At 39.5% G+C, this 16023-nt stretch overlaps 1 long non-coding RNA gene across 1 annotated transcript in view; it reads left to right on the top strand.

Moving 5' to 3' along the window:
* Positions 1–9779, top strand: part of LOC138103771 (uncharacterized) — a 52309-nt gene extending 42530 nt beyond the window's left edge. Inside the window, exons 6-7 of the long non-coding RNA XR_011147845.1 lie at positions 8149–8215; positions 9481–9779. This is a non-coding gene — a long non-coding RNA (uncharacterized lncRNA). The remainder of the gene's footprint in view (positions 1–8148; positions 8216–9480) is intronic.
* Positions 9780–16023: the final 6244 nt, after the last annotated feature.

The raw sequence follows: 16023 nt of genomic DNA, 5'->3' as shown, positions 1-16023 counted from the left end.
AGGACTTGCCCTTGGTGAAGCTGTGCTGGCTGTCCCAAATCACCTCTCTATCTTCCATGTGCACAACTTCTAGGAGGATTTGTTCCACGATCTTCCCAGGCACAGAGCTGAGGTTGACAGGTTGACTGTACCTGAGGTTCTCCTTTCTATGCTTTTGAAACTTGGGCGCAATGTTTCTCTTTTTTCAGTCACCTGGGAATTCACTGGACTGCCATGACTTTTCAAATATCATGGAGAGTGGCTTGGAACCTGCATCACCCTCAGGACTCTGGGATGCACCTCACCAGATCCCATTGACTTCTGTACATTCAGGCTCCTCAGGTGGTAATGAACCTGATCTTTACTTACAGTGGGAGGGACTTTGCTCCCCTAGTCCCCATCCTACTGTCCATCCACTTGATAAGTGTGGGAGGAAAGGCTATCACTGAAGCCCAAGGCAAAAATATTGTTGAGTACCTCAGCCTTCTCCTCATTCTTGTTACCAGCCTTGTTTAACAGGGGCCATTACTCCTTCTTGAACTTCCTTTTCTGGTTAACATACCAGCCCTTTGTAACATTCTTTGTGTTCTTTGCCAAGTTCAGCTCCACCTTTGCCTTGGTCCTTCTGACCCCATCCCTACACAACTGTACTTCACGTCTATACTTTTCCCTGGACATCTGCCTGTCCTTCAACTGCCTGTGCTTTTGCTTCTTTCCTTTTAGTTTCTCCAGCAGGTTCCTACTCAGTCATGCTGGTCTCTTGCCTTCCTTGACCGATTTGCTCCTGGGATTTGTCAGCTCTTGCACTTTATGGAAGATTTCCTTCAAAGTTTTCCAGCGCTGTTCCACTCTCTGAAGGCAGTTTCCCAGGAGACTCCCCCGAAAAGCTGGAAGTCTGCTTTCCTAAAGTTCAGGGGGCTGACTTTACACCTCATCTGTCCCATACCCCTCAGGACTGCCGACTCCACCAGTTCATGATCACTGCAGTCCTGGCTGCCTTCAATCTTGATGTCCCCAATTAGCTGACTTGCACTGATGACCATCAGGTCCAGTAATGCCACCCCTCCAGTAGAGCTGTCTATTACCTGGGTCAATAAGCTGTTCTCCATGCATTCCAGAGTCCCCTGGATTGTCTACAGCTCACTGTGCTTATTTTCCAGCACATGTTGGGGTAGCTGAAGTAACCCAGCAGGACAAGGGCCTGTGAACACAATGCTTCCTGTCACTGGAGCAGGAAGGCTTCATCAACAGGCTCCTCTTGTTCAGGCAGCCCAAAGTGGATGCTAAGCACAAAGTTCCCTTTGTTACCTCGGTCTCTGGTTCTTACCACAGGCTTTCAATCTGCCCAGGGCTGTTCTTCAGACACAACTTTTCACACTCAATCACTCTTGATGTAGAGGGCAACCCCTCTGCTTGTCCTTCCTCTTCTGTCACTTCTGAACTGCCTGTACTCATTGATAGTCACATTCAAATCATGGGACTCATCCCACCAGGTTTCAGCAAGGGCAACAAGGTCATAGCTTTCTAGCAACATGGTGGCTAGAAATGGCGGATCATTTGTTGCCCATGCTGCATGCATTGGTGTGCAGGCACCTCAGATGGGCTGTCAACCGGTCACCTTCCTAGAAGAATGCGCCTTAATTCCTTTTAAATAATTCTCTGGTGTTTCCCTGTTGGCTTATATCACCTCAGGAGTCCTTGGGTCATATCCATAAGACTGCAAGTGTGTTCCAGCATGGCCAGCACAGCTCAGAGTCAGCAGGGTGTAGCTGCACTTCCCTGGGTGTCAATTTCACTCCCAACACCAGTATGCCACCCGTAGGTTTATCTCTGTCAAGGCTGGTGTTAGCTTTTTCCCCTTCAAACCTAGTTTAAAACCCTGTCAGTCAGCCCTGACAGCTCACAGTCGAGAATTCTTTTCACTTTTTTAAACAGGTGAACTCCATCTCTGTCCAGCATACCTGGTGCTGTATGAACCATTGCATGATTAAAAAACCCAGTATTCCACCGATGGCACCAGTCTTTAGGCCACATGCTTATCAGATGGACTTTCCTTTTCCTTTTGGCATTCTTTCCTGCTACCAAAGGAGTTAAGAAAAACACCATCTGTGCTCCTGTCCCTTCAACTGGCTGCCCCAATGCTCTGAAGTTCTTTTTGGTTGCCCTAGGACTTCTCTTACCTAGTTTTTCACTGCTGACCTGGAGAACCAGCACTGGGTAATAATCAGAGGGCTGAGTTAGTCCAAGGAGTCTCCTGGCGATAACTCTTGCATACTTCTGCCTTAGTCAAACCATGTGATTATCCATGTGATTATCTTGTGCCAGAATAACCAAATCATCTTTTCAAGGCACATGTGAAGGTGGCAGAGGTTTAAATCCTAATACAAATTAAGAAGACTGGGCACTTCTTCAGTACTCTAGGTAAGTGTTAAGCAGTAAATAGTCTCCATACATACACAGTTTGATCAGAAAGTCTCTGCTACAATGCAGAAAAGTCTTTATAAAAGTCTTATTTAGATCAATAAAATTTTTCCAAAGGAAAAAATTACATAATTATCATATTTTGCATGATGTTATAATCATGAAATTTCAATCAATCTCCTCTCTCAGATGAGCTTCATAACCTTTTCAGGATCTTAAGCATGAAATTCAACATTGAAACTTACCATTTGCTCAGATTTTCTCCTCTATTACTTCTCCCATTTTTTGTCTCTCCTTTTACTTCCACCCTTCCCAATCCATGTTTTTGTTTAAATTTTTTTCCTCCAACATTGCCTTTAAATCTCAGGGGCAGATTGTAAGCATTGCTGAGAGAAACATTCCCATTGTTGTATGTAATAGTTAATGTGACTGCTCATTAGTGGTAGCTGTTTTCACAATCTGACCAGTGTGATTTACCTTGGTTTCTTTTGTAAGATTTTGTCTCTACAGCCCACATTGGTCCTCAGATTATTATTTCTCCAGAGAGGAGGAGGGTGAGAGAAAGACCCTGAGTGGTTATTCTCTTCCATTCCCTGTCAAATAAAATCTTTAGTCTTCCACAGTAACAGTGGGTTTCCACTGATAAATACAGAGGCTTACATCTGAAATAGTTGTACTTTTCTGCTCAGTGTAAAAAAAGAAATGGAGGGCACAACTCATCCCATCAAAGTAAACTTCTAAAATGGGTCAGATGAATCCCATCTTTAACACCAGCAGTTATCCAGAGACCCTATATTGAATAAGTGGCCTCAATCATTAACATATTTTTCCTGATGTTTCTTGCTTTAAGCATTCTCATTAAGAAGTAAACAAAAGGTGCTAAATAAGTTAGTCCATAGAGAAAGCCTCCATACTTCCATACAGAAACTTTGTATCCTCTGTAACACTCAAATTTTTACAGGGAGTCACAACAGAAAGTAACGCTTGTACGCGCTGTTTGGGCACATAATCAGATCAACCTTGTGTCCTATTAAATGCTGAAGAGCAGAGTAGTAAAAAAAAGTGATATGTCAGTCATAGTAAGTCTCCTTTTGTGCAGAGCTACCAGCCTGCAGCACAGAAAGCTGCTGTGTTATAAAAAGAAGTGATTGCATTTGAGTGATCAGTATTCTTTTATTTGTCTTGAAATCCTAAACTTTTAGATGATGACTCAAAACCTGAAACACTCCAGCTAAAATACAAATATTTTTATTTGTAAAAATTCTCGGGTGCTTCATATGAGTTACATTACAGAAGCTTCATATTCTATCTCATACTTCATGTCCTATGACAACTCATAAGCTTTCCTGTGAGTAATATGTAGAAATACGTAGAAACCTTTCAGCTTTGGAAGCTGGAGTCCCAAAGGGGAATCCTGTGCCCAGGAGAGAAGGACATGATGTAACTGAACAGAAGCTCTGGTGAGTCACCACTGAGGCATATCCAGCCATATTATTTCATTCTTTTTTTTTTTCATTACTTAAAAAGCATTGAAATTTCAAAAGAAAGACACTCCATTAAAAATTAGACATGAAAACCTAGTTATACATGGAGCCTAGTTCTCCATTATAAACAATTCTTATTGATACAAATGCATCATTATTAATAACTCACCTACAATATTATCTTCTGTTAACACTTCAGAACAGCCTGACCATACCTTAGAGGGTGCAGTTAAGCATTGAAATGGTATATGAAGTTGGCTTAAAATTAAATTCTGTCATCATATATTTGCTATCTGGAAGTTTTTACTAGTTTTTTTTCCTCTTTCTTTTGGTATTTTGGTGGGTACTGATGCTAGAAGAGATGTCACAGATTAGAAAATGTACTGGCATTACAAGAAGAGCATTTAGTACATGGAGTAGACTAAACACAACTGACTTTTGATCCCCAGGCTGTCAACATAACATACCCTCACAGAACTTCCATTAAAGAGCTGGTAATACCACTGAAATATGTGTTCCTCAGTCCACAATTCAAATTGAAAACTAACCATACAACATAATGCATCAAGAAAAAGAGCAACTGAAAAATGTCAAGTTATCCAAAGTTTGTTGCAATATTTTTACCAATAGCACCTTATTTTATTGAAACATCTCTATAAACATGTTTTGCTGAGAAGCTGTAAGAGCTGACTGGTAGTAGTATCCAGTGTTACCTGATCAGACTCAAGGATGTTCCCATTATTGATCTGGCCTTAAACATCAGTGCCTGCCCTGTGGGAAACCAGAATAAAAACTCTCTGGACACAGGAAGGAAGCCTTTCTACTCTTCAAAGCTTCAGGATCATATCCATAATCAATGAATATTTAGAAATTACTGAAGAAAACATCTGATTATTTGGATGAAGTTCCAGTTTGTTGAAAGATTTAAGGCAAACGGTATGAACTATGCATCCTTCCTTTGCTCCCACAGGTAAGGCTGAACATGAAGCATATCTTCACAAAGATTTTTATGTTTCACAAGAAATGAAGAAAAAACAGCAGGAAGGAAACATTATTGGGAATATTTTCAGAAATAAGACTTGCAAGGAAAGGGTGAACTTCAACCTAGTCATTATGTATAATTAGAACAGAAATTATTATTCTGTTGTCCCACAGGTGCCAATTTCATCTCTTGCTGCGTTTTCAGTCTTTTCTGTTCCACTGACTAATCAAAAGCCAGGTTAACAGCTGGCAGAAGCAGTATTCCTATGAAAGAGACAGATGTGTTTCATAGTGCGTGATGTATCGTGAGTAGTCAGCAGCTCAGTAAGGATTCCTCACCTGTAAAGGGTCAAAGGAGTTGTCTCTTCTGTGAGCTCAGTTTCAAAATGCAAATCCATGTATAATTTCATATTCTTCTCAGTGGAGAGAGAGACATGAGGGATTGAGAATGAATGTTTAACCTACATACAATCTACGTACCCAAGGGAAGATTTTCGTATTTTCTTAATTAGGTCAGGATCCCATTAAGAATTACTTCCACCTTCTCACTAATGTACATTAAAAGACTTTTGGCCTGCACTTCAGGTAAACAAACAGGCTGTCTATTTTGTAAAATCTATTTTGGAGGGGAGATGTAATATTTTGTTTGTTTTGGATTCAGGAGGGATAGTTAAAGACTAGGACTTTGCTGCACTGAAGACACGTGCTTCCATAAGTTTCTCTGTCTCCAAAATAGGTTGTTGTCATAAATATAATTTTGTATAAATAGATTTGCATCCTCTTGTGAATTGAATTATCTGGCTAACTAGCTAGACTTAGGTTCTGTTGTTTTGTCAGCAAATAAGCACTGAAATCCTGGGGACTGCACAGTTTGTTTTGTATTTGTTTTACTGCCTTAAGCTAGGCATCAAACTTTGCCCTCCTGGAAGTTTAATGTTGGTGATAAATAGGGAGAAGAAAAGAAACAGAAGGCATACATCTAAATTAATGTTCAAAGACAGGAGAACAGAAGTAACTGCAATTCAAACCTGTACAGATTAGCCTAGCAATACTTTACAGTCAGTCAGACAACCCTCTGTGTTGCCCATTGCCTGCTATAATTTTTAATTTCACTGCTTGCCAAGATTTTCAAAGAAGTACTAAGTCTTCAGAAAGGATGGAAATACGATAGCAAAGTCATTTCACACAGGTTGATAGAGCTGGTCAATATTATATTTTGTATCCATTTGCATCAGTAAAAATCCTGAGGGTTTATTTCCACAATTCAGGCAAGAAAGTTGTTTTTATTCTCTCTCTGATGGGAATGCACATAATGACACAGTCTGAAGTTACATTCATCACTCTGCATTCACAGCACACTGTCATGCCAATCCTCCCCTCCAGCACTGAGAATAAAAATGATAATGCTTAGGAATGAATCACTCAAATTACTTACTCAGAAGAAGTACTGCAAACCAAAACCATCTCTTTTCCATCAGGTTTGCCTATGTTTTCAGTGACCAAACAGGGACTCTTGCATGAACTTTGGTTCAACACAGTCTGAAAGTCAAATGAGACAAAAGACACTGCGTTTCAAGGGGATATGGCTGCAGAGAGTAACCAAGACAAATAGCCTGGGGAGAGTTATATGCTTTAGAACAGTACCAATCCACTCTTCTCTGTGAATATTTACTCTTTTTCTTTTTTTCCTAATAAATATGCCTTTCCACAGTTGTCATTATGCCATGCGAGATCTCACGGTTCTTTTTTTTTTAGAACATATGGTCCTTTTGCTACCTACTCTTTGTCTAGAACTCCATTTGGAAATGATGCATAAATACATCCTGTTTTTCTCAGCTAGAAGAATCACCCTGCTCAATACTCTTCCTTATTAACACCTTTTCACTTGCTGGTGCAGTTGGATGCACAAGAGGAGATATAACATTTTCATTTCATATCAGCAAGTGAGAGGTTGGGTTTTTTTTAATTTCCTCACCAAATGCCAAGATGTCATGATGCTCTTAATGTTAGTATGCTAAGATTTCAGCTGTAGGTCTCATTAATCCATCTGGGCCCCACCTCTATTTAAATGCTTCCTTAACATTTTAGAAACTAACACAATTAAAATTTAAAATGAGACAAACATACGGGGCAAACCAAAGCTTTATTGCCACAATGTATGATTATACAATAAATTCAGAGTGGTTTAAAAAATGCTGCACTAATAAAAACAAAGAATAGGGGAAAGGAATTTTTGCAACATCAGGATTTGTATATTTTAACTATTCCAGTTCTTACTAACAACTGTGGTAGGTAATGATTCATTGTATTTTTTTAAATAAGTAATTTTCTTAATGAAATGCAAATGAAAAAGCTTTTGACAAAAGCTTTTGACAAAATCTTGTGTAGGATCTGGCTTAAAAGTGTGTCCATCAAAAAAACCAAGTATAGCTCAACATTAAAAACATGTAACATTCAACAGAGGGAGATCACTTCTTTCATGACCAAGCATTAGTGTCTTCCCATGCTAACTGGTTCCTTCATGGTGAAATTTTGTGTCATCAAATATCAAGTTGTGAATCTAACTGGTGGTTTGTGCTCTGTGACCAGTAAGAGCTCTTTTGTAAGAGAATTGTCTTTGTTTAATCTTAGGGGTCAACTGGAGAAGCCTGTTCCTGGTCAGCAGCTGAGATTCATTCACCTCAGATTTATCTCTGAGCATTTTCATGAGATTATATTTATTAAACTGCTGTTGCAAACACAAGACCTTCCACTGACTGATCATATTTATGTAGAAGGTCAAGCCAGAAGCTCTATCACACTTCATCATTGTAGTTCTACTCTTGTAGCATGGGGATAAGAGAGCACAGCCCTTCTTTCCTTTCCTCTCCACCCAAAACTACACCAGAATGTGCTCACTTAAAAAAAGCATTTAAGCTTGCACTTACTAGTGCTTTCTAGAGCACTGCTTTTCTCTGGAAATGTTCTGAGCAGGTTTCTCTTACAAATAGTTGATTTTTTAATTTAACAAAACTTTTTAAAATGTGTCATAACCACTCCACCGTAAACTTAGAAAGACATTTGATCATTTTGTGTATTATCAGGCACATTTACATCTCCATTTAAATACAAAGGCCATTATACATGATACCTCTCCTTTACCCACATGCCTTTCCGTTACTGTGCAAAACTACTTATCTGAACATTCTGTAAAATAGTTAATCCTCTGTGTGGGTTTTTTGTCCCTCAAAGTCAATGTAACACGGTCAACATCAGCACCTGAGCCGTCATTATCTTTTTGCAGAGTAAGAAATCAGCCCAGAAATCACCATCATTTTAAGGAACTGATGTTTCAGAAGACTGCAGATTTGGTAAGTAATTGATAGGAGGCACTAAGAGAGGCTCTTACCAGAGGACTGCCATATTTCTGAAACTGTACAAGCTGCCATTGCACTAATAGTGGAATTATTCAGGCAAGCTAGCAGATCATATGCTTTTGTAGTTATTTTATATTTCTCTTACACTTTCATGTCCAGGGTTTCAGATATATTTTTCTGTTAGAATGTAGGATGTGTGTTTTCAATAGTGAATCTTTCTGAAGGGAATATTGTCTGATTTATGTAACTGGTCCAACAGCTGAAATTACTAAATATTTGCTGACAACACTGTATTCTTTAAGGCACTAATGTGTCCTTGTCTTGTACTTGTGGTTTCTACTATGTGTCTCTCAAGTGCCAGTCTAAGCCTAGGGCTAGAAAACTGAGGGACAGACACCTTTTTCAAGTCTGAATAAATAACCAATGAATATCTAAAAGAAAACCAGTTGTACTTCACATTTATATGCATGAGCTCTATTTTCTTGAAAATATCTATTTATTCATAAGTTTAAGACTCCTAAGAATTACATCAAGGGCATTTTGACAAGTTATTTTTCAGAGTTGCTAACCATTATTTCCAGTTTCAGTTGCTGCACTTTGACAGAAAATAAAGGATTTCTTTTTAAATGTACTAGGAAAACCACACAATTTAAAATATAAAATGTTTCTGGCATCATTAACGAAATGTCATACTGAAAACTGAATGGGCATCTAGCAACCCGTGCTAATGAGCCAGAGTTAGTATTTTTCCACGGTATACTGCATTTGCAGGCTGATGGAGGGTCATGTAGAGTTCACATGATCTGCATAAATTGTGGGAAATTAATACGCTTTTGGAAAAATACAAGCAATTTTATAATAGGTGATATTGAGCTGTCAGCATTCCTTTTCTACTTCTGCCACTATATTTTTGAAGAAAAAAGCAAGTATAAATGATGTTTTCTAGATTCCCTCTTATAGTCTCACTGAAAGCCATTGTATTATACACAACTATAAACAAATAAAGAGGACATTGCACAATGGTAATATAAAACAGAGTGGAAACTGCTATGGAGATGTTCAGCTCCAATGTACTGAGAAAAATGAGAGCTCATTTCATGCAAATAATTGAGCTGAAGCAGTGACTGAAACAAATACATCTATAACAGCATCCCTGCAAAAGTGGGTAGAGGTAACACACTGGGTTATTTCTTCAGCAAGTTTGGCTAAATATCATTAGCAGAAAAACCATTTCATTCACATAAATTAATTACCCACAGGTTTCTTTTCTGCTGTAGTACCTGAAGCTGAAGTTGGCAACTCCAATCTAGAGAACCAAATGTCTCCTCTTGTTGCAAGTATACATCGGAGACAACACTGGTACTGTTTATTTTTGGTTAAGTACCCACCATTCTTTCAGGTGTTTTTAAGAAAAAACAAAATAAGTCTATATGTTTTATTTTCCTTACAGTAACAGAAGTTGGGGAGAAGATTAAAAACCTTGTCCTAAACTCTCATCAAATTGTCCTTTTTTTAATGCATTGCTGCTACACACCTGAACTGCCTGTAGGCCCTGTCTCTCTTGCATCAGAGGGCACACAGTGTCCACACTTACCCACTTTCCAACCAAGCTCACATATCCTTGCTGTCTCTGCATTGCCTATACCACTTCACAGTCAAGAGGTTCTCATTTGGTATAAGCAGGAAAGTCTTTAGCAATTTCCTGAAAGACTCTGCTGTGAGTCTCAGTTGAGATCCTGTTGTACCCATTACCTGCTCCTGCTTAGGAGGGTCTGTTGAACTGCTGCATTACAAAAGCCTGCTTCCAGGTTAGGGTATTTCCTTGTGGTCTCCAAAAGAGAGTGAGTTTAAAGTGATTGCTCACAAACTATTCTACAGGGAACTCCTGGTGATAGTACTATTTCCTGGCATACAGCACTGTTTCAGTGCACGTGTTCTGATCCCATACAGATATCACTTTTCCCAATAGGTTATGGCATCAGGTCTTGGAGTCTGACCATCAGACAAGTGGAAGCTGCTCACAGACCTGACTGCAGCCTTTTAATTTAGAACTGAGACCTGGTGTTTTTGAGCTAGGGTCACCACAGGAAACAGAAGACTTTGCTCAAATGTCATACAAGGTGAAAAAAATCAAAGGCCAATGATGGAACCCAAAACATGAGTATTCTCTGTGTGAACCGACAGAGGGGACTTCCAGCAAGACAGACAAATTAGCTCTTTTCTTTCTCAGTTTCTGGTCCCCAGTCTTTCACACCAGTGTGTACCAGCATGAATCCAAAACCTACTGCTGGGAACAGTTTCTTCAGAAGGATGCTGTGAGTAAGTTAGTGCTAGGAGTGCCTTTCTGCACACCACTTGGGTACTGTTCCTACATGCAATGAGCTACAGGGTACCATTTTGGTGGGCTTAACACAGGTCTCTCTTACTACATGAACTGGAAAAAAAGCACTTCAAATGGTAATGACAGAAACTGAATCTCTGGTTCATGGTCAGACTCAGTGTAGACAGAAGTTAATGTGCAAAATTCCTATCTGTGCATCAACATGCACAAGGGAAGGCTGACTCAGACCAGTGTCACACAATTCAGAAATGTCTCTGCCACACTGCAAACGCCAAACAACGCCTTCTGGGAAGTGTTACTCTGAACCACTGCATGCTGAGAAGCCTGTGGCGGACTAACCCAACACAAATCTCTCACACCCAGAGAGCAGAGACAGAACTCCTCCTAGCCAGTTGCCTCTCTTCTACATCTGCTACTAGCTGTCATTTTCTCTGGTTACCTTTGACTGCTAGAGTGAAGTTCTGAATGTTTGCTGAAACACAAGTCCATTGTTTCATGCAAAATTTGTTTTCTTGATAGAAAGGCAAGCTAATTTTCCTTTCATTGCTGCATTGTGTGTTCTAATAACTATGAATAGTCTGTAACTGATAAAACATTTTTCAGATGGAAACTAATTCTCTCTCATTCAATCTTCTTTTCTTCTTTGATAGGTTTTATTTGTAAGGGGGGGAAAAAAGCAATGATAAATGAAAACCCACCATTGATAAAGGCACATATAGAGAACTATTTATTCTTTCACTATCCATTTTTATGTGCTGCAAGATTCTAGCAAAATAATCTCGTATTCCACTTTTTGTTGATGAATGAATGGTTTCATTTGCAGCAACCCCCTACTTGCATTCCATTCTGAACCCCAGTTTTATTTCCATGAGCAAGATAGGCATAGTGACAAGTAAATTATACTGAATCAGAAGTAAATCATTTTCTTCCCACTCAGACATGTGGATGTGAAAATGTACTTTTAAGGTTTTCACAGAACAGCAGGAATATTTGTTGAGTCACTTTGAACTGCTGAATTGCTGCAATTATCTAAAATGGCACAGAGAAGTTCTGCTCCTCCTCCATGGGGTTTAAAGGCTACCATGCTCATGGCATGCACAGAAGCGTTTTGTTAAATAGCTGTGGCGCAGCGCTCTCACCATGGGCTGCCAGCACCCATGCCTTGTGGAGAGTAACACAAAACATGGAGCACCCCGGAGCAAAGACCTCACCCCAAACATGAGGCTGGGAGCAATGAGCACTTCCAAGATCTGCCATGCTGCTGTTAGGCAGAGGGCAGGTGTGCAGCAGCAGCCACAAAGCAGCACAAGGGTGGGCCCACTGCTCCGTGCCAGGCATGGGATGTACACTGAGAAAGGGACTGTCTCTTCACCCAGGCATGGCATCCTAGGCCACTGTCAGCACCAACACCCAGCACTCCTGCTGAAAAGTGAATTGTGCCAAAATGCCACAGAAACAGTTCTGTTCCCAGTGTTATTCAGAAGGACACTGTTCCCAAATTAGACTGATTTAAACCACGACCTCATCTCTGCACTGAAACTCCAGGGTGAAGGTCCTCTGCTGGGAGGAGCCAGAGAGCCTGGGGCTATTGTCTGTAATTGAAGACACTTGAGTGTTTGGCTGTGAAATACTCAAAGGAATAGCTCTTACATCAGTGTAGCACAAAGCAGGTTTATTAATCATGGTGGAACTTCTGAACTCTTAAACAATTCTTTCTTAAAACAATTAATCCATGTGAGTGTTTTAAAATTGCCTTTGTACCATTAAAAACCAAAAAAACGTGACAAAAGAGAATTCTGCAAAACTTGGTTTTCAAAATATAGGAACATCAACTATCTTTAATCCAATTATGTAATTTGTCATTCTTGATTTTCAGTTTATTGAACTGTTCAAGCTATTTCAACATCATTTGTTTGTACCAGTAGCTCCAATTTTCCTCTACTTTTCTTCATTCACTATATAACTACACAGTTTAGACAGGTTTGCACTATGGAAGAGAGAAGAGGATAAATCATTAAACCATGAATGATGATAAAAAAAAAAAAAAAAAAAATGCAAAGAGCTTTCTAAAGTGGATAGCAGAAATTCCGTTTCAGGAAAAATGAAAATTGAATTAGTAGCCTTGAATAGCATTTCCCTGGAGAAATCTTCAATTTTACAAGTATTTTGTCCTCTCTTAAACACTGATAAAAATTTCTGCTCTGTTCTATTTTCAGCATGAGCTGTATATGTTCATGCCCAGACGGAAAACATCCCTGTGCCAGCACCCCACCCTGCGGTGACAGTGCCATGGGGAGGAGCATGAATGCCCAGCCAGACAGCTTCTGTGGTCTGGCAGGACTGGGGCTCTCCCACTTTAGCCTCAGACCCTGGCAGCCCACCCAGCCCATCTCTGTCAATCCCAGGGCATCTGTCACTTAATCTTTGAGAATATACAAAGATTCATCTCCATCATGCGGTCCTATTCCTCCTTCAGCAAAATTTCTGGCAGCTCCAGAAGCACCAAATTGCTCACTATAAAAAGCCAATGTCTAAGGATCACATGAGTGCTTAATGGCATTTAAATTAATTTTCTCAGTCCTTTTGCAGGTTAGCTTGTGGATATGAGTCCTTCAGATAGATTTCTTTCCAACAGATTGCTTCAGTGATTAAGAAATTCAGTAAAGTATTAGAGATGACATAAGTGACACAAGAAACCAACTAGATTTTTGATGACCAAGAATCTAATTCTCATTGGCATGACAAGGCAATTGGCTTCCCACTAGGCACCAGCTTTTAAATCTATAGTGCTATTTCTCAGCTATGCTTGGGGGAACAGTTCCTGCTTCAGGCTGAAGATGACAGAAGATGCTGTTATAATTTCTGAAATAATAATTATTTTAGCACCAAAATATGTAGTTTATTCTAGTTGTAGTATTGTAATATTGAATGTGGTAATCAGGCCCCTGTCACTTAGAACACACCAGCAAATCATTCACAAGTTACCTCTCAAAATAAATATTTAAGATACGTGAAAGAAAATAGCTCTTTTACCCTCTGAAACTTCACATTTGTAGTATTTCTTCTTTTCTATTTTGATGCAACTGAGAGCTTTCCAATTCTATTACACTCACACAGACACAAGGAGACAAAACTCCTGACCAGTGATCTTGAAAAGAATAGCATTAAACCTTCATGGAAGTTTATGCTTCTCTGTTTCTTTTTCTGCAGCATTTACAGTTCATATAAGTAAATGGGCATTGAAGCCCAAAGGAATAGTCTTCCTGAAAGACTCATTTCTCTGATAATAATTCTGTTTTGGAAGATAAATGTTTTTTATTTTAAAACAAGTTTAGACAAAATTGGCTTCTTTTTTTAGAAAAAGGTGGGACAAACAAACAAAAAAAAAATGCTCTGAATTATTTTTGTATGCAAGAATTATTATTTCCAGACAATTATATATTTAGTAAAATGTTGCTCACTTGTTTTAAATACCAAATCTGCTAAAATGTTAGTGATAATCAACCCAAGCCATTCTATGACTCTAAGATAACAAAGAACAGAAAAAACTAACCAACTTCCTTGTCCTTGAGTCAATGGAAAAGCCAGAAATAGAAATGAGCAGGGCCCAGCCTATGAGTGGCATCTCAAATACCAGAATGAAAAACAGTTGGAATGACTGGCATCAAAAGCCAGCCCTCATGGGTAGTTCCCACACAATGGCATCCCCTGGCGAGCAGGAAATATTTCCATTATCTAAGATCCTGTTGCATGGCAACAGCCGGTGAGTGTTGACTTGTTACCAGTACCCACTGTACACCGGCGTGACATCGCCAACATAATCAATGTTCATTTGAGGCAGCAGAAGTCCAAGATTACTTTTAATCTGCAAATTAGGCTTGGATTTTGGCAGTTTAGCAAATAGACCTCAAACGATATGGACCAAGGCTCAGCTATTAATCACAGAAGCTCTTTAATCCATGAGAAAACATGCAATAAAAAATCGCAAATGTTTCAGGGTGGATAAATTATGAGATATTTTGTCATTATCAAGTTGCAGATTGTGAGTCATGCTATAAAGACATTTTTTGAGCCTGTATAAACAAGAATTACTTTCTTTTAATGCCAAGACCTAGATTTCAGATATATCATCCCAGGTGATGCAGCAGAATTTGGTTATACATGCATCTGTTCACCGTGTTGACAAAAGGAACTTTTGAGTTGACTCAGAGTTCTAAAACTCTACATAGATGTGAGTGAATGAGCTGAAAACATATTTCAAGCTAAAATCTTGGGTCTGCTAAGTCCTTAATATCTTAGAAAGAGGAAAATTTTTAAAACTTAAATGCCTGTTGTAAATTTGTTTGTCTTTCTGACCTGTACATACATCTATGCATCCTCAGCAATCTAAAAATCTTATTCAGTGAAATTGGTTATGTAAAACTAGCAGCTCTGCCAACACACTTCCAACCTGTTTTTCATCCTTCTGCATTACAAATACAAGAAATACATTCTCAAGAAAAGCTAAAATCCTTCCAGAAGTATGGACTGTCATCCTCTGTTTCACATATTATGTCACAAGAATGAGAGATAATTGTCTATGCAAGTACTGACTGCAAAGGACTCACTTTTATTATTAAGGTAGAAAAGACATCCATTTGGATTTCAGATCCTTGATTTTCACCACTAACAAATAGGGAATAAAATTCTTTCTACTCACAAGTTAGGCAAATTTACTGTGAAATTAATAAGATAATCTGCAATGCAGCCTTTCAGTTGCATGTAGCATTATAAACTTGCATTTAAAAACAGTTAGACTTCAAAGATCACAGCTCACCTCTGAGGAGGGTTTTGGTATCCTGGGACCCAGATGAATGAAAGGACATTAAAGAGGTTTTTGTAATTCAATTCAAAGATCCTTTTTGTGGTTCAGTATAGATGAGTGGAAGCAAAAGGAGGGAAAATGAAGTTTACTTAAGTGATATTCTAACCACCCCTTTTCTTCCCTCTGTGTTTCTGCAAGTCTCTGAGGAGAATATAGCAGAACTGGCATTCCTGCTTTCTCTGTTGAGCTGTGTGTGACGTTTGGCTGAACGATATCTGCAGAAACCAGGGTACAAATAGAGACCAGTCCTAAAGCTGAGGGGAGGAGGCCTCTGTCTGGGACCCAGTCCACCACAGCTGCTCCGGGCTTCACCATTGTTAGTCCTGCCATCAGAGCAACCCAAGGAGAGGCCCAGGAGCTTTACCCAGGTGCTGATCAGCATCACTGAGCAGCCACCAAAGCCGGGGGGTGTGAGGGGCAGAGGGTGCCTGCACACATCCCTGAGGACGGGGCTTAAACTACCCGCACAGAGAGTACAACCACACAGCCCCCATGTCAGAATGCCATTTGGGGCTTGCCTTGGTGAAATAGCTGAGAAGGATGTATCTCCTGCAGTCCACTTACCTAAACTGTGTAATTTGAAGTGAATTTTCTCAT

The sequence above is a fragment of the Aphelocoma coerulescens genome (assembly GCF_041296385.1).
Source record: "Aphelocoma coerulescens isolate FSJ_1873_10779 chromosome Z unlocalized genomic scaffold, UR_Acoe_1.0 ChrZ, whole genome shotgun sequence".
Classification (NCBI taxonomy): domain Eukaryota; kingdom Metazoa; phylum Chordata; class Aves; order Passeriformes; family Corvidae; genus Aphelocoma; species Aphelocoma coerulescens.
Note: the sequence above shows the minus strand (reverse complement) of the source record. Positions and strands in the feature narration are given on the sequence as shown.